The sequence below is a fragment of the Lagopus leucura genome, unplaced genomic scaffold, assembly GCF_019238085.1.
Source record: "Lagopus leucura isolate 7727_CA_CO unplaced genomic scaffold, USGS_WTPT01 Super-Scaffold_100002, whole genome shotgun sequence".
Lineage (NCBI taxonomy): Eukaryota > Metazoa > Chordata > Aves > Galliformes > Phasianidae > Lagopus > Lagopus leucura.
The window spans coordinates 82,098,156-82,116,242 of record NW_024962263.1 but is presented as its reverse complement, the minus strand read 5'-3'; the positions used below and the strand labels follow the sequence as shown (position 1 = coordinate 82,116,242).

The 18,087-nt window shown below is 40.5% G+C and overlaps 1 protein-coding gene across 12 annotated transcripts in view; it reads left to right on the top strand.

Annotated features, from left to right (window-relative positions):
* The window catches only part of CYRIB (CYFIP related Rac1 interactor B), a 95,526-nt gene that overhangs the window by 51,650 nt on the left and 25,789 nt on the right, over window positions 1-18,087 (top strand). For 7 of the 12 annotated variants that reach the window (XM_042869207.1, XM_042869206.1, XM_042869205.1 and 4 more), the window contains 2 exons: window positions 1,415-1,494; window positions 14,582-14,618. The gene's annotated coding sequence lies outside the window, so the exon portion shown is untranslated. The remainder of the gene's footprint in view (window positions 1-1,414; window positions 1,495-14,581; window positions 14,619-18,087) is intronic. The other 5 variants (XM_042869215.1, XM_042869213.1, XM_042869214.1 and 2 more) reach the window with 1 other exon arrangement.

The following is an 18,087-nucleotide window of genomic DNA, read 5'->3' as shown; positions in this document are numbered from 1 at the left end:
TTTTTTTTTAACATTTGAACTGTCTGTTGCAGCAGACTTGCTGCAGGATGGGAGTAAGATCATTTGACTTATCAGTTACATTTTGCATAATGGTCTCTTGATCTTTGGAATGCTTGTCTTCTGCTAATGGTGCTGTTGGGGATACAGGATTCTTCTGTGGGAAAAGGGGAGGAACTCTTGATAATAGTTTTCCAAAAACTAAAATCATCCCAGAGCCTCCACGTTGCAGGGATCTTCCTATTCCCTCACTCATTCTCAAGCAGGGGAAAATTGGTAGGACTGTGTTTTATTTGATTGGGAATTTCACTGCAAAGCAGCGTATTTTTGTGCTAAATGCTCATTAATCAGGATTATGTAACCTCAAGGAGCTGTTGGTAGCTGAAGTAGTACAAATGAACATTGAGTATTTTGTGCCTCTTCAGCTGGATCTGCAGAAGTCATTGACACGACAGGAATTCTGTATTTCTAAACCAGATCTCTAAAAACAATTTGTAAACTAATTTCTAAAAACAGATGCACTGCAGAATGAGGTTGGTTTTGCGAAGTATGAAATAGGAGAGTTGTTCCTTTTAAAAAAAAAAAAAAAAAAAAAAGACCCAATGTGAAATATTGATAAGGTGGATTCTGGTAACAGGAGCAGTGCCTGCGGTAGGAGCTAAAGTGGGTTTTCTGGGGGCAGGTGAAGTGAAAACACTTAAACGTTTACAGTTGCTGAAAACCCTGAAATGGAAGAAGCCTTCCAGATCCCAGATGGAATAAACTTATGTAATACAACAGTGGTAAGGTGTTCACTTTAGCTAGTTACTGCAGCCAGTTACTGCAGTATAAAAAGGAAGATGTTTCTATAAACCTATTCCAAATGAACCAAAAGATGCTTGCAGTAGATCTCAATGGAAAATTACCACAGGGAAATGCTTTTCTGTTGTACTATCCAAGACTAAATTTCTAAGCCAAAAGCTTTACTTACATATCTTACTTCAAAATTACATTAAGTTCCAAAGGGTAAATGCTGTCATTGACCATTTTTGTCTTGAACTGTTGGAAACTGTACTCATGAACCATCTTTCTCTATGTGCAGTATATGGTAGTGTATATAAACTGAGACCTCCTTCTCTCTGCTGCAACTAAACGCAAGTTGGCTCAGTAATGCTGAGATGTAATGCTCTATTTCTGACGCTTATGATCACAGCTAATTGCCTTGCTGACTCACAGAAGAGTTTGTCAGGATGCCTCTTTATTTCCTTGCGCTGTCAGTTCCATAAAATTACAAGTACTTTGTTTTATTTGGATTCCTAAAGAACAGCATTTGTTCCTTGGCATTACAGGATTAACACTGATTTACCTCCTGCACTGATTGATGTAATTCAAGTGCTGTGTATTGTTTAGTTTTAATGGTATTCTCCTGTTTGTTCAGATTCTGAAGACAAGCTGCTGCATCGGTAACCTGGGGAAGAGGAGTTCTCTGTTAAGACTGCAAGAAGATACTACCAACTGGTAAACCATTTTTTTTTAGATGTCTGCTTGTCAATTGTGTCTGTTTTCTGTAATGTTCCAGGACAAGAAGTACAGATTACTTTGATGTATTGAAAGTAGAAAGTAGTCCATGCAGTAGTTCTTCTGTGCTTAGCAGTAGCGTACCAGACAAAAGGCACAATATTGGCTGGACAGCATGCAGATATTTAAATAGAATACACTGTGACTCAATTCCTGCTCTCTCTGTAGTAGAGGAAAAAGAGGAGTCTTTACCTGTGGTGGAATGTTAAACATTGTTTTTTTTTGCTTTTTCCATTGAGATTAATGCGTGTCTGAACCTTTTTACTGTACCAGAGCTATTTACTTGAAGTAATGGTGCAAACACTGAAACTTCAACTGTTATTCTCCAGAGCTTTGCGGGAGAGAAAAAAGAAGACTTTAAAGAAAGCTGATTTAGGAGCTGAATATGCTAAGCATGCTAATTAAAATTTCCAGGTGCTTTAGAAAATGTCATTAGTGCTCTTTAAATTATTCGAAGGATGTTCAGTGAGGCATCACTTTTGCTGGAAACAATACATGATAATGTAACTGAAGATGTACCCTAATTCACAGGCATTTAAAGCTACATGTAGGTTACCTGTGGTTCAGAACAGTGAAAGAATTGTTGGTGAAGAACTATAACCTCTTGCTAACAGTTTATCATTCTGTAAGTTGAGGGGTTGAGCCACGTTGTTACAAGCCAGTCACAAAGAAACGGGAGAATTTAGGATATCTGGCTTAACATAGCTATACCATGTATGTATCCTTGGGTGGTGCTAGGTCTGCATCTCACTTCTCAAATACTGAATGAAGTCTTTAGCATGGGTGGAAAATATCCACGAGATGTAAACTAAACCTGCATTCAATTTTGATCCAGCTACCCCTTCCCATATACCTTTTATCCAAGTTTAAGCCTACTTTTTGAGGTATAGGGCTAAGTAAACCAGGAGACAGTTCTTATCTCAGCATGGGCAGATGGATCCAAGGACAAATTGTGAAAAGAAGCAGTATATTAGCCAGTAAGGAAACAGTAAGCTTTTATGACCCAAATACTTAACAGATGCTTTATTAAGTTTTCCATATGAGTTAATTTACCTAAATTTTATTAACAATTGAGGCTAATAAGAAGTTGTATTGTGTAGTTTGTGCTAATAACCAAAGTTGACTGAACGTATTTCATTCTGTTGCTCTACTAATCTTACATGCCTTTAAAAGTTTGGTATTATTAATGCATATCCATCTGGTGGAAACGACAGTGAAAACATTTGACTTCATGTAATTCTTTTTTTGTATAAAGATGGTTTGCACGTTACAGCTATTTGTGAGCTATACTTTGAACTTTCGTGCCTAGCTCTGTGTTTAAATAAAAAAATAGACTCTAAAACGTGTATGAAACTTCTTCCCATACTCCCAGTTTAAAGCTTTGTCCCTTCAGTTTATCACAGAAGGTACCTGCAGTTGTAGCAGTCACAGCTTGAGATACTGAAACACTGTATTCTTACCACCAGTTTTGAACAGCACTGTTATTATTATCAGATTATAATCATTAAGCCAGCAGTGCTTTCTTGCAGCCAGGAAAGCCAGCTGTGTCCTGGGCTGCATCAAAAGAAGGATGGCCATAAGCAAGGTGAGGAGGTGTCTGTCTTGCTCTGCTTTGCCCTCATGAGGCCCCACTTGGAGTACTGTGTCCAGGCCAGGGACCCCCATTACAGGAAGGATGTGGAGCTGTTGCAACAGGTCCAGAAGAGGGCCATGCAGATAATCAGAGTGCTGGGCATTTCTAGGAACAAAGGTAGAGTGAACTGATTTTGTTCAGCCTGTAGAAGAGAAGACTCTGGGGAGACCTCATTGTGGCCTTTCCAATGCTGTAAAAGGAGCTTATAATCACGAGGAGACCGACTCCTTACATGGACAGATAGCACTGGGGCAAGCAGAAATAGTTTTAAACTAAAAGAGAGGAGCTTTTTGTTAGATTTTGGGGGGAAATTTTTACCAAAAGAGTGGTGAGGCATTGGAGCAAGTTTTTCGGACAGACGGTGCATGCCTCATCCCTAGAGGCATTCAAGGCCAGCTTGGGTGGGATCCTGGGTAGCCTGGTCTGGTGGCTGGCATCCTTGCTTACAGCTTGTCAGTGATCTTTAAGGTCCTTTCCAACCTAAGCCATTCTGTGGTATGAACGAATTGCGCATGTCTACGTAAATTTGAGTGTACAGCTCGGCATATACAGAGAACTGAAAAGCTCATTGGCCTAGCAGTGAAGGAATTGCTGGGGGCCAGCTGTCCATTTTCTCACTTCTGCTTCCCTTCCCACACCGTCACTCCCATCCCTTACCAAGAGAACTTAAAACGGTTGAGTGAAACTGAGTAGTTCCAGAATTGAGCTCTTTGTCTGCAGTTGTGGTAGAATAGTCGTCTGCCTTCAGTATTTATGGACCTTTAAGACCAGGCAGGATTTATTAGCTCAGAGGTAGTGTGTTTAAACTTGATTTCGCTGTTTCCAGCATTAGTTTTAGTCTGGGAGAACAGCAGGTGAGACGTGCTGAGCTGTAGCACATTTTAGACCTGACCCAGTTCTCAGCTCAGCCCCCATCTCTGGGAATATGCTGAAGAGAGAATGGGATTTATGAAAACCACGTTGCTTGGGGAAGAGTGCCTTTATCTTGCTGGATCTTGGTGCTGAGAAAGCTGCAGCTGACTGAATATTTTGTAGTGTGGGGCAGACCGAGTGTCCCTATGAGATGCACATGAGCCTATTTTATCCAGATATTGTTCTAGATACACATGTTCTTTTGGCTATGTTTCAGAAGTCCATTATCACAGACTCTAAAGACATCTAACATTTTAGTGGTTGCCTTATGTTTCTGGTGGTAATTTTTTCAGAATGTTACCTTATAAAGGATTATTTTTTGAGCGCCAATCACTCATACAAATCTTGATATCTATCTCCTACTTCTGAGTGTAACCTCTGATAATTATTCATTCTTAATTTATAGCTGCATTCTCTCACCTGCAGCTTGAATTTGTTTACATGCTTGAAAATATCAAAATCATTCTGTGCAACTTAGAATGGTTCCCCTGTAATTATGGTGGAATGACAATGGGGAGGTGTTTCAAGTAAAGTGTTCAGTGTGTTGTGGTGTCTGCCCCAGCACTGATATTGCACTGTTTGTGGATTAACAGGTTCTGCATTTATGTTAATTTTAATCAATTTGGAAACACCTTCAGTATTTTGTTTGCAAAGTGGAAGCAAATACCTATGTGTCACCTTAGTATTAATTTTGAGAACACTTTGTTGTGGCTTGAATAGCTCTTACAAGAGTAGCATTTATCTGGCTGACATAATTTCATATGTTCTGCTTGCTTGGGGGTACAGTCTTTAAAATTCCTTCAGTAATTATTTCTGCTGTTAAGTGTAAATCCCTTGATATCATAGAATCATACATAGGTGTTGTAAGGGACTTTGGAGATTGAGCATCTCCCCCTGCTGAATGCAGGTTCTCTACAGTAGGTAGAGCAGGAAAGCACTAGACTTGAACAGGGGAAGTTTTTCTGACTGTCCCAATACCTGTGTGCCTACGAAAGGTTAGTAGTGAGGGATGTGATCCAGAATATGGATTTTTCTTGAATTAGGCTGTAGTGTTATAGACTTCTGCGTGTCTTTGACTGTCAGGAAGTTTATGCAAAACTTAATGTACTGCTGGAGGTAGAAAGCAATGTTCTGTTCTGTTTTGGTCAGTGCCAAATGTTTCCTCTACTAAACAAGGAAATAAGTGTTTAAAAAAAAAAACCAACCCCCCCCCCAAAAAAAAAAACCAAAACCTGGAGCTCTTAATGTGTTCTTTCAGAAAGTTTTCCATTTGGGACAGCCTCATGTAATGAATTTAGAGATAGTGGAACTACAAGTGCTACAAGCAAGAAAAGCTTTCACTGCAGAACTACCAGATAGCAGCAGTAGGACAGGGTGAGAACCACCAGGATGACAGACTGATCCATCACAATGAGGTCATACACTGTAAATACAGAAAGAAAAATGAATGTCTTTCTGACAACTGAAACCACCTTTACTTCCCATTTGAGCCACAAGTTGAAAAAAAAGAATAAAATCTGTTGGTAGTGTTGCTCTGAATATACTGTGGTAGGTTTGCTTACAAATTGCAGTTCAGATGAGCTCAAATTGATTTGTTGTCTGTGTGATAGTGGGTTTGTTGAAGTTTTACCAAGAAAATGATGGTGAGTTAACACGTCTTTTCTGGTATTGCTTACTTAGAAAATATTTCGAATAGAATAATCAGGAATTCTACCATGTTTTACCAGCGTGCATTTATTTTGTGTTACTGCTGCTGTCTGAAGCAAGAAAGAGGAATGGCTGACAGCCTTTTGGTCTAACTGAGCTGTCTCCTGTTTATTTGCTGGGTTTTATCATAGGCCTTGTTTCATGTGGCTTAATATGGCTGGTTCCAATAGCATGGGAATAGATTGAAGGCTTAAATCTTCTGTGCAATCCTGTTGTTAAAGTCTTAACAGGTACCCATCAGTAATGAATATTAATAGTCTGCCTTGCTGATGCAGCGTAACATGGTATCTTTTCTCTCACAGCAGACATAGAATTATTTAAAACCTTGAATGAAGGTAGTAATAACCTGCAAATGATCAGTGACAGGGTTTTGACTCATCAACCGTAGAGCTGTTCCAGAATACTCTATGTAGCAGTCATGCTTCATCACTTAGTCGAGTAAGTTGAAAAAGAGGTGAGTTTTGAATCTGATTTGAAGTCTTGTAGCAGGCCCCATGTTCTGCTGGAGCCTCGAGCTGTGCTGTTTTGTTTATGTAGGAAAAGCTGCTCTTTTTCTTCACCTGTAAATAATTGCTCAGGACAACACCAACTGTTTGGTTCTGTTTGTTCAATGAACTTTCAAATCAAAGTCATTAATTTAAGGGTTGTTTTGACTTCTCAAAAAGTCACTTTTAAACAGACCTGCAAAATATGTAAACTTTTCTCGGGCCAAATGTTGCTCTAATGAAAAGCTGTTTGTTGATACTGTTGATTGAGATTTCGCATTACGTTTTATAGGGTCTGTTCTATTAGGCTGATGTCAGATGTTGCTTTTTTCGCTTCCTGAGTTACAGGAGGACCTTCTAAATGCTTGTTAAATGAAATTTTTAGTTTTTACATGTTTCTTACTTTTTTAAAAGCACCATAGGGATCTGGATTGCTCACACATGCTCCTTCTGAGTGCGTTAATGCTCAGCCTAATGGTTTGCCACAACTGCAGTTTTATTTTTTTCCTTTTTTAATCTCATCTTGGAAGTAGTTTTGGAAATTACTGAGCAGAAATGTTCTGCTCAGTATCATTAAATTGCAGTGCAGCAATTATAACCCTGTCCTATGGCTCCTTGTATTTTTCCCTGTCTATTTGATAAAGCTGTTTAATGCACGTAACGGTCCCTGGAAGCTAAACCCAGGCTTCAGTATTCCCATATTCTGTCTTACGTTTGCTACCCTGCATTATGCAACTTCTGTGCATGCTTTCATCTTCAGTGCTGCTCAATAAGCAGTTGAGGTCACAGGTTAAAATGATCTGACTAGATTCTTCCTTTCTGGACAAATGTGATTGATATGATTGCTTAGAGTATTCTCATTTATCAGTGTTTACTGGCATATGATTGCCTGCTTTTCTTTTTGTTGGATCCTGATCTTCTGCTAGTAGAATATTACTGTTCAGCAGATCTGATAAGCTTCCTTTATTTTAATTTTAGCTGAAACAGTTGCTACTTTCAGTTGCTCTTACAGTACAGAAGACAAGGTGGAACTGCAGGCAGAGCTGAGCAGACCAGAGGTGCTCTCGGGACTCTCAGTGTGGAATCACCCAGAATGGCCCGGGTTGGAAAGGACATCAAGGATCATGAGTCTCCAACCCCCTCAGCCCCGACCACAGGCAGGGCCCCCAGTCTCCCCATTTAATACTAGACCAGGCTGCCCAGGGCCCCATCCAACCTGGCCTTGAACACCTCCAGGGATGGGGCATCCACAGCCTGTTCCAGCACCTCACCACTCTCTCTGTAAAGAACTTCCCCCTGATATCCAACCTAAATCTTTCCTCCTTCAACTTGAAACTATTTCCCCTTCTCCTGCAGTTATCTACCCTTTCAAAGAGTTGATTCCCCTCCTGTTTGAAGGCTCCCTTTAAAATACTGAAAGGATGCAATGAGGTCACTCTGCAGCCTTCTCTTCTCCAGGCTGAAGCATAGTGCAGCAGCTGCTCTGGTGGAGCTGCTGTGGACACTGCTAGCACCACAAACTGCTCTTCCAGGGCTGTGCCATGTGGTTGGGCTCCTGCATGGTATTGCCTCTAGCTTGTGCATGCTGCCTCTGGTACTTTAGTTCCAGCCTAATCTGCTTTGGTCTGGATTCATCCTACAGTTCTACCTGTTGGGTCATTTCAGCTCTCAGTTTCTAATTGTACTGAGGATTATAGATTAAAATTCATCAAAAGGAAAACAGTCAAAAGAGGTTCCCTACTGTTGTTGTATAGTTGTAGTGTAGTTCTATGCTTGGAGTAAGAGAAGTCTGGGTGACTTTTGTTTTTTTAAGGGCCGTTCTGAAATGTTACTGAATGGAGCTACAAATTCTTAGGCTGCTTGGATCTGATAATGTGCTGCTAATAAATAGTTTTGAAAGGAAAGGCTTTCTTGACATTTTTTTTGTCTTAATGTTTTCAATATACAAGTGTATGAGTATCACCGCAAACTTCCTGGGACAGACTAGGGTTTTGTTCTGTTGCTCTGACATTGGTGAGTCAGAACTCTATAACTGTCATATTTATAAAAAAAAACAAAAAAACTCATCTTTTGTATGGCTCACATAGAGGGTTGTTGAATCACTTGGCCGGTATTCAGAAACACTTCACAAATGGGTGTTAACGGTGTAACTTCAAAGGAAGCATTAATTGCAGAAAAATAGCAATGTTAAGTAGCTATAGGGAGGTTAGATGTGCAGTAGATAGCAGCATCACCTAATGTTATAAAGGTACTGAATACCTTGAATACTTTTTTTTGGGGGGGGAAACACAAATGCTAGATATCTCTTCAAAATTCTGCTTGGGTGTAGTATGTGGTACTAAAACTCTTCAGAATTTAAACTTAGGATAGTTTGAAAGAAATGCATGACATGATATGCCACCAGAATGAGCACTTCAGTTGTTTGTATAATTGACTGTATTGAGCATAGGACTTGCTTCAAAACTTACTGCGTGCCTTTTTTTTAACCTCCCTTTTTGCAGTAAAACATGTAGATGCTCAGCCTGAATGTAACAGCTCCTGTGACCTACGCCATGCTCCCCCACACCCAACTCAGTTTTTTTTTTCTCTGAAAGGCCAATTTCTTTTCCTAAAAGCCCTGGCTTGGTTTTCTCATTGTCTAATAGTGAATATCCTCACTTGCTTAGAGAAGTCTTAAGGGTTGTTTGGAAATTAACTTTTTCACTTGGGTAAAAGATTCTTTGTGCTCGGACTTCAACTTAGGTTTCTTTCCTAAGTAAACATTGACATCCTTTCCCCTCCCCCCCTTTTGAGTCTGTAGTGCAGCACTTCTACTTCCTTGAAATATTTTATTCAAAGCAAACCTGATAGCTCTCTGCCACATTACTTGAAGCCAAGTCTTTGGGCTTAGTCTTAAGGAAGTTGAGATGCTGAGTAGTTAACTAAGCTTCTAGATGGACATATGAGCCTGAGCTTAACAGCATGTTTGGATGAAGTGCTGAATGCTAATACAGCTGCACAGCCTGTCAGTTATGTTGATGTAAATGCATTTTTCTCAGCCAACAGAGGACAAAAAGTTTCACATGCTTTTGCCAGGTGTGTAACACAGTCCAAGAAAGCTTTCATATCAGACTACCATCTTTGTCGTAAAATTATATCATAGAATGGTTTGGGTTGGAAGGGCCCTTCAAGATCATCTAGTTCCAACTCCCTGCTATAGGCAACGGCACCTCCCACTAGACCAGGTTGCTCAAAGCCCCATCCAGCCTGGCCTTGAAATATGCTTAGTACAGCTTTGAGTGTAGCAAGTAATATGTAATAGTATCAAACAGTATTGAGAAATGACATACATTTGTGAAGGGCTTAGTGTAACATGAACTATAAAGATACAATTTAGCTTTAGAAGGGTAATAAGAAGGCAGCAGAGGAAAAAGGATCCTGACCTTTCTCCAGCCTGTGGTCAGAAAGGTACTTTCATAGCAGGCTACTACTGGGTTTGCTTTGTCAGAAGAACCAGGATGAATTTGTAGCAGTGATACACTACCACTGCAGTTTGTCATGCAGTTTTTGCAGGATCTTTTTAGCATCACAGATGTTAGTATGGGAGTCTGTGTCCACCTAGCATTGAGTCTTGGTTCAACTGATGATGCCCTGAAACTTTGTGAAACGTGATCTTAGCTATGATTTATTTTCTGTAGCTTAGCCATCTGTTATTTTTACTGAGGTAAAAAATCAAGTTTTATTGCTAAAAATTTCTTACTGTTCTTTTTTTTAATACCCACAACACGTGGGATGTATTTGACTTGCAGTTCTGTATTGAAGTGGGCTTGTTCTCATATTTTCAGTGTGTACTTCCAGTTCTAAGAGTAACCAGTTTTTGGAGTTAATTTCAAGCTTGTATCTGAAGCAGTAGAGCAGGAGTATGTGCAAAATGCCTGAGCAGTGCTGTTTTTAAGCTAGGTCCTGTTCTCATCACTGTGATGTGACTCAGAATATGCCTACCATGGTCCATCTCTGGCTTGCGCAAGGCCCCAGTTGGCAATATTTAGCAGGGGAGATCCCAGTGTGATCTTGAACTTCAAGTGAGTAATTTAAACATTTTTCTCTGTGAAGGTAGCAAAGTGAGTTATTCTCTGAAGAATGCTAAAGCCTGGGTGCCTTATGCTTCATATGAAGTACAGGGATTCTGTGTGAGCTTTCTTTGATAGTTCTGTAAGTTTTATGGCTTCATGAGGTAATTCTTTTGTTTAAGCTTCTTTATGAGCTGTGGTGTACCAATCTAGTACAAAGAAAGTAATTTAGGTTCTTACTAGAAAACTGGTTTCTTTGTGCTTGATGTTTGGAGTTCTTAATAGGCAGTAACACGCAAGTGTTGGAGAGCTGCAAAATCACCTTTCTTATACATAAAAATCTGCTATGCTTGCTGCCAAAGCTGTGCTTATGTGCGGGGACTGCTCAGTAAGTTCCATGGGAGCTGAGCAGATGATGTTGATTCCTTACTGGAAGTTACTGGTGAACCTCTTCTGAAATCTTTCCATGCTGAGCAGTATCAGTTTCAATCTGAGATGGATACCCCAAAACTAGAGTTTATTCAGTAGCTGGCCTGTTACTAGTCTTTTCAAAATCCATTGTCCACAAAATGCAAAGTTTACTTAGTTCATCTTACATTTGAGTAATGTTTGACTTCAGTCAGCTCCAGGCCTTTACTGACTGGGTGATTCACTACCTGTCTCAATCTGTCAGTGCTTTTCCCCATCTATTTCCCAACTGTCCTGATAACTATTTCAGTTTATAGCTAGCATCAGAAGTTAGCACATGTGCTTTAGCCTCTTTCTGCTGTGTTGAAGTTAGGTTGCAGACCAAGAGGTGTTATGCCTCTGCATAATAAAGGCTCCAGAAATGAGGTGCATCACTTTTTCTGCTGTTTGTCTCTTTATTTAAAAATTAAATAATCCGTGAGCTGTTAACCTGTTGTATAATAAGCAGTTTTTCTTAGCAGCTGCTTGTCTTTAACTTCATCGACAACCTTGATGAGGGGGTTATGTCCACCCTCAGCAAGTACGCAGATGATACAAAGCTGGGAGGAATGGCTGACACGCCTAAAGGCTGTGCTGCCATTCAGCAAGACCTGGATGGACTGGAGGGCTGGGCAGCAATAAACCAGATGGGGATTAACAAAAGCAGGTGTAAAGTCTTGCACCTGGGAAGGAATAACCACAAGTATCGGTACAGGTTGGGGCATGACTTCCTGGAGAGGAGCTTTGTGTAGAAGGACCTGGGAGTCCTGGTGGATGACATGTTGGCCATGAGCCAGCAGTATGCCTTGGTGGCCAAGAATGTCAGTGGGATCCTGGGGTGCATTGAAAGGATCATGACCAGCAGGTCAAGGGAGGTGATCCTTCCCCTCTGCTCTGCCGTGGTCAGGCCTTACCTGAAGTACTGTGGCCAGTTTTGGGCTCCCTGATACAAAAAAGATGGGGATCCCCTGGAGAGCGTCCAGTTGGGGGCCACAAAGATGATAAAAGGCCTGGAGCATCTCTCCATTGAGGAAAGGCTGAGTGACCTGGGTCTGTTCAGCCTTGAGAAAAGAAGACCTGGAGGTGATCTTATTAATGCTCATAATGTCTTGAGTGTAGGAGTCCAAGAGACATGGCCAACCTCTATTCAACAGTCTGTGGGGACAGGACAAGGGAAAATGGCCATAAACTGGAGCATATGAAGTTCTGCACCAATATGCAAAGGAACTTCTTCACAGTGAGAGTGGTGGAGTACTGGAAGAGGCTGCCCAGGGAGTTTATAGATTCTTCATTCTCTGGAGATATTCAAGACTTGCCTGAACGTCTATCTGTCCATTTTGTAGGGGGGCTGCTTTGCAGGGGAGGTTGCACTCAGTGATATCTAAAGGTCCATTCCAATCCCTACAGTTCTGTGTTTCTGCGTTCTCTGCGACATAGCATTCAGTACTTGGCTGAATCAGAGTTGCAAAATCTAGGAAAAAATATTATCTTTTCACTACTTATTATGTAGTAGATGCCTTATTTTATGCCTGTTAGTATTCTTCCAAACCTTGAGAATCACAGTCAGATGGGAGCTCATGTATTACAGGTCATCTGCACTAAGTGGAACAACAGAGGTGATGCCCTCTGAAGCTGACAGTTGGTTCTTTATTCAGATACCCTTGTGTCTGAACTGAGGTGCTTCTGGAAGAACAAATTTAATCATGTAAGAAATCCATCACACCTCTAATCTGACATCCTGTCACTTTAATGGATGTTCAGTGATGATTCCTCACTGAGAACTAGAGATATACAAATCTAGTCCTTACTAATTTAGACCATGCTTTATTATATAGCTTTGTGCAAACATTAAAACTTGGAGTATTATGTGATATTTGATTTTTGCACTATACAATTTCATTACTGTCAGCATGCCAGTGTAAGCAAAGTTCATAGCATCAGATGTGCTCAGTCTGTTTTGCATGGAGGCATACTGATTGGTACTAAATTTGGATCTGAGGATGCTGGTGCACAGCCAGCTGAATGTGAGCCAGCGCTGTGCCCAGGTGGACAAGAAAGCCAATGGAATCCTGGCAGAAATACCTTGGCCAGCAGGACTAGGGAGGGGATTGTGCCCTTGTATGTGACACTTGTGAGACCATACCTTGAATTTGTGTTCAGTTTTGGGCCTCTCACTAAAAGGAGAATGTGGAGCTGCTCGGTCGTATACAGTGTGGTGAAAAGACTGGAGAACAAGAATTAGGAGAAGCAGCAGAAGCTGCTTAGTTTGGAGAAAAGGAGTCTGAGGTGAGAGCTCGTTGTTCTCTACAGCTACCTGAAAGAAGGCTGCAGTGAAGAGGGTATCTGGACGTGAGGAAATGGCCACAAATTCTTCCCAGAATCCAGTTTAACTCCCTCCTTCACGGAGAAAGTGCTCAAGCATTGGAATGGGCTTCCCAGGGAAGTGATGGAGTCCCCATACCTGGAGGTATTTAAGAGGCATGTGAATGTGACACTAAGGGACATGAGTTAGCGATGGGACTCCATGGGTCAGATTGTTTGTGGAAATTGGTGATCTTGAAGGTCTGTTTCAACTTAAATGAGTCCATAATTTTGTGAAAAATATGGGAATCCAATTAGTAGACTCCTGTACTAGCATCTTTTTGTCTGTTATTTGGTACTGATCTAACAGAGTTAGAGCTTTCCTAGTTGTTTCCCTTCTGCCTGATGGCTCTAAACGTCTGGAAAGACTGTCTGTGTTTATAATCAGCTTTCACTCATTTTTTCACTCAGGACAAACTATCTGAGCATCAGCATGCCTTTCTTAACAGTATGAAGTGCTTATGATGATAAATGCAATATTCTGTCTGAAAAGATGTAAAGAGCTGATCAGTTTGTGATTTTTCTTATAATTCTATCAGTTGGAAGCTTCCAGGTGTGCATATAACAATCAACTAATGCTTTTGGAAAAGCTTTTTTTAAAAATCCCTGCCTTTGCTGCTGTTGTGTTTTTTTACTGTTTTCATATTTATTTATATAGTGTAGTCATTCTAATGAGTTTGGACTTGTACTGATTGTTAATAGCTCAATGAACTTAATTAACTTTCGGTCAGAATCATCTTAATTGGTGTTACTGACTACAGAAAAGTCTGGTTTCAGGAAGAAACTTCTGTGTTGTTAAATGTTAGCATTCATCTATTTGATTTTTATATCGTTTTCCTCTTCTTTCAGGAACGGAGCTTTTTGAAGGTGTATTGTTGTTGGGTCTTTTGTTTTGATATCTGTTAACAACATGCACTGTGTTCGGCCCTGACCTGTACATAATTAACGTTTTCCAGTTTTGTTTTTAGTTGCTTTGTCTCAAAATAGGAATTTAGCAGTCTACTGTCATGGGGAGGGGAAAAAAATATTGGTAAGGTTATCCAGTTAGGGTAAGTGGAATTCAGGGGAATCTAAATGTGTTTTTTCTATTGTAGCTTTGACCTTCTAGTAATTAAATTTGTTACAGTATGTGTTCTTTCAAATTGCCTATCACCAGCAGCCTGTTTTCCTAGAAGCAAGTTCTTGACACAGTGATTGTGTTCTCTGTTTATATGCCTTGAGATTGAAAGTTGCATTAAAAAACAAGAATGCAGATTTGTTCTGAAGTCAAAGTGGCATATGAGTCCAGAACTATAGTTAAGAAGTAGATTCTGAAGAAGGGTGCAATGTCTGAAACAGATGTGTGTCTACTTTTGTAGGGCTGCATAGCATTACACTGAAGACTTTAGGTGCAAAAGAATGTATTTTTATAATCTGTTCTTCTTTTGAAACAGAGTGGAGGCCAAGAACAGAGTGCAGCACTGGCTGTAGGTAAGAACTGAAACTTAACCTGCTTGAAAACTCTCCTGAATTAAAACTGTGTAATATGGGCAGGAAAATGAACCATGCTGAATACCAGCAGTTTTCTCTTCAAGTACTTTTTTTCTCCAAGCTGTAAAAGCTACTTCTGCAGAACTGTTATGTTTATTTTGAAGACTTTGAGGCCAATGTAGAATCATAGACTCACCAAGGTTGGAAAAGACATATAAGATCATCCAGTCCAACTGTCCATCTATCACCAGTATTTCCCACTGAACCGTGTTCCTCAGTACAACATCTAAACATTTCTTTAACGTTCCACCACCTCTCTGGGCAGCCCATTCCAGCACCTGAGCACTCTCTCAGAGAAGTATTTTCTGACATCCAACCTGAATCTCCCCTGCCACAGGTTGTGGCCATTCCCTCTAGTCCTATTGCTGGTTATGTGGGAGGATGACTCCCACCTCACCACAGCCTCCCTTCAGGTACAAGGTCACCTCTGAGCCTTCTCCAGACTGAACAATCCCAGCTCCCACAGCCATTCCTCATATGTCTTGTGCTCCACAGCCCTCACAGCCTTATTGCCTGTCTCTGAATACGTTTTGGGGCCTCAGTGCCATGGTCTCCTTCTTATAGTGAGAACCTCAAAGTGAACATAGTACTCAAGGTGTGGTTTCACCTAGCCTGAGTTCTGAAGGACAGTCACCTCCCTGCTCCTGCTGGGTGCACTTTTTCTGTTACAAGCCAGGATGTCATCGATCTTCTTGGTCACCTGGGCACACTGCTGGACTGCTGGCTCATGTTTGGCCTAGCATTGACCAGTAGTACCCTCAGGTCTGTTTCCTCTGCACAGTGTTCCAGCCACTCTGCCCCAGCCTGAAGTGTTCCCTGGGGTTGTCGTGGCTGTATATATCTCTCTGTGGTTAAAGATGCAGGCTGCCCAGGGGAGCTGTGGATGCCCCATCTCTGGAGGCAATCGGGGCCACGTTGGTTGGGGGACCCAGACAGCCTGATCTGGTGGAAGGTGTCCCTGCTTATGGCAGAGAAGTTGGAACTGGATGATCTTCAAGATCCATTCCAACACAAGCCATTCTGTTATTTAAAACTTATCTTAGAAGATCGTGTTTAAAGTTCTTGGAAATTTGAATGCAGAAATTATGTGACTTTTTTTTTTTTTTTTTTTTTTTTTTTACCAATACTGATTTTATATCTGTATTAATGTTACTATTTAACTTCAAATCTTTCCTGAACCATGTGCCTTGAACCAGAAACCAAGACCCTGAGAAGGTTTGTAAGTCTGAAGTGGTGGCAAATGCTCATGTGAAGTTTTTTCCCTTACATAGTTTTACTATTTCTGCTTACCTAAGCTACTTCATGGAGTTTGTATTATATTTCATGTTTATTGTGCTGTGCAAGCATAGCTATCTTTCATCTGTCACATTGGAAAGGTAATGCTCCCAAATGTGAAGTAGTATTTATTTACCTTACACTTCTGATGAATCGGTAAAAAGCTCACTGAATTCTGAGGAGATGATTAAATTGATTTGTCATTTTTGTTGACTTGTCAGTTTTGTTGTCAGTGGTGGAAAACATCGTAGAGTTCCATGTCTAAAACTTTTAATAACCCATTTAGAAATGAAGAATATAAGCTATTATAGATGTCACTAAAATAATTGCCCTTGATTTTTATACCTGATGTATATATTGAAATAATTGTTTTCCAAAATCACTGATTTTGTTGAGATTTTTATCAATTTTTTTGTTGTAGCTCTTAGGAGAGCTCATCGTGATGCTACATCAGAAAAACAGTCCCTCAAGCCTACTGTCTTGCCTCTTTGGAGGTACAGAATGAGTCTAGGATTGGGGCAGGCATACTGTAATACTTTCCCAGTTCTGGAAAAACATTTAGTGCTAGCAGTAGTAGCAGGTTCATTCAGTAGCATTTACAGCCAAAGTCATGGGTAAGTATGTTAGCAAAGTTATAGTTTCAACTAGTGCAAACCTTTAGAGTATGTGTGGGTACTGTCTTGCCAAGTATGCCTTCTTCAGGAATCACCCTTTTACTTCCCTCTGGGTGTGTGCTCTTGCTTTTGCTCATTTTTTCACACTCACTTATTACTCTGCTGGGATTGTGCTTCAGCTGCTCAGGAAGGTGAGAATCTCGCAAAGCTCAAGGGCAATGCTGAAAATGGTACTGCCTTCAGGAGGAAGGCTGTCCAGAGAACAGCTACATCATATGGCAAGAAATTTCTGTTTTCTTTGAACCATCAATATTTCTGGTATTGAAGGGAAATACCTTACAGGTGGAGATGTTGGCCACATCAGCAGCCCTAAACAGCTCTCTGTCTGTTGTTTTAACCTATTCCAGCTGTGCTGAGACAAAAAAGCTGCCATGTTTGACAGCATCTTAAACCAGCTGGGAATCAGCAGAGTAAGAGATTTGAAGGGACTGGCAGAAGCCCTACCCAAGCAAGACTTTCAGTGGGAAAACACCAATACGATAACAATGGTAAAGTTCTGGAAACTGTGGAAAGCCTCAAAGAATGAGAGCAGGTGGCTCTTTCTGAATAAGGTTAAAAGTTGAAGCTGAAAATCTAGTAAAACTTGAACCCTTAATGTAACCAGATGTCTAGGAAAGCAGAAATGAGAAGAAAATGTATTTGTGATGGTTCTAATGTATTATTTTCAAGTCAGATGTAATTATTAACTATATTCAGTTTTCTAATGTTTGTCAGTTCAAGATATGTCCCTGTTTTCCCCTAAAATTGCTGCAGGCTTGTAGTACCCTTTCCATGCAAATCGACCTGCATAGGAAGAGTCATCAGCTTGTTATTTATTCTTTAGCCTAATTTCTTTTAGTTCTGTTCAGTGAAACTGGCACACGTTAAAAGCCTGCATTTTACATCTTTGTGTTCCCCATATCTCCAGTGATTGTGTAGTTCTGTATTTTTCTCAATTCTGAATATTTCTTTTTCAGATGAGAAGTGAAAGACAGCCAAGCTGTTTCTTGTGTTGAAGTCATATCATAGTTTCAATCATCAATGTACTCCTTCATTAACTTTTTTCCTGTTCTTCCGTATCCTTAAGGAGCTTTAGGGACCAGAATTTCCTTGTATGTGTTGCTGATTAATGATTTTCCTTATTTCTGAACATGTAGTTGGTATTTCTTTTAGCTGCTCATGAGCCCAATTATATGCAAACCTTATCTAAATTGAACATGACTCCAAGGTCTCATTCCAGAACTGTAATAGCCAGCTCGGAGCTGATAATCTTAAGCATGAAACTAAGATTGTTTTTCTCTTGATACATCACTTCACACTTCCACAGTTAGGTTTTATTGTCAAGTGGCACTAGCCTTGTGAGGTTCTTTTCTATTTTGCCTGCTGGTTATTTTCCTGCTGCTCTGATCCTTCTTAGGTTATCTGCCAATACATTGGATGGCATTCCTGCGGACCTCCGCTGACTCCTCTCCGCTGTGGGA